This window comes from Halichoerus grypus, chromosome 14 (genome assembly GCF_964656455.1).
Source record: "Halichoerus grypus chromosome 14, mHalGry1.hap1.1, whole genome shotgun sequence".
NCBI classification, from domain to species: domain Eukaryota; kingdom Metazoa; phylum Chordata; class Mammalia; order Carnivora; family Phocidae; genus Halichoerus; species Halichoerus grypus.
This window is the reverse complement of record NC_135725.1, coordinates 1476181-1477358: the sequence shown is the minus strand read 5'-3', so window position 1 is coordinate 1477358 and position 1178 is coordinate 1476181.

Below are 1178 nucleotides of genomic sequence, written 5' to 3'. Positions count from 1 at the left end.
AGATGGTCTGGGCACCCTCTGCTCCTTCGCCGTCCGGCCCGCCGGTTCCAGCCCCGACTCCGGCGCCCACATCCCCCTCCCCTTACCCACAGCCGCTCGTTCCAGGTGGTGCTTGCCGCCGTCAGCGCGCGGACCACCGTCCCTCCAGCTCCACGCTCCTGCCGGACCCCGACGCGGGCGCCACACACCCCCGGGTCCGGCACCAGTCCTGTCCCTGGGTCCTGTCCTTGGCACCAGCCGGGTTCTGCTTTAGGAGCAAATGGACTGGTTTTCAGGCTTCAGCCCCGAAGGCTTATTCTCACGCACGCCCCACCTGGCACACAGCGTGCTGGGGCCGCAGGCTGCCGGCAGCAGCAGCACAAACAGGAGGAGGAAGCAGAAGTGGGGCCTGGCTCCACCGTGCTCCAGCCTGGAAGCGACGGACACCTGTCACTGCCCGCCGGCCATGGGCCAAAACCTGGTCCTGAGCCAGGCCTGGCCGCAAGGAGGCTGGGGATTCCGAGTGTTTGCTGAGCTCGAGCCATTTTGTGTGGAAAGCCAGACAGACATCCACAGAGGCAAGCGGGGACGCCGGGGTAGCCCGTCTCCCGTCTGCACCTGCCCAGTATATATGGGGCCCAGGGCTGCCCTCCGCCCACCCCAGCCCCTGCCCCTCACCTCAGACTTCTGGGCGTCAGGCCCGGCCATCAGGAGCCTCAGCTCTGGATCACGTTCAAAACAAAAGCAAAAACCAAAGGCCCCCACAGGGTCTGCTTTCTGAAGCCCAGGGCCGCCTGCCTGCTCCTGCCCTTGACGGGGAGACAAGGGGCTCCGGGGGGGAGGGGCTCTGCAGGGCACCTGGTCCGCCCGCCCCCAGGGACTGCCACAGGCCCAGGGCTGGGGTCCACACGTCCCTCCCGCCCGTCCCCACGGAGGGGCTGTGATCCCACTCTGCAGAAGCAGACCTCCGCGTGTGTGTCCCACTGGGCGCCGTGTGCACGTTCTCTGTGCACTTGACCCTCAGGCTCCCTGGGAGCTCGCTGTGATGCACGAGGGGCTGGCCCGGGCCACAGCCAGCTCCAGAGGCCTGTTCCCATGCCATGCCCTGCCTGTCCACCCCAGGCGCCCCCTGGCCCCCTCCACCCCTCCCTCCAGGGCCCTGTACTGTGTCAGCCCCTGTGCTCGTTCTGTCCCCCCAG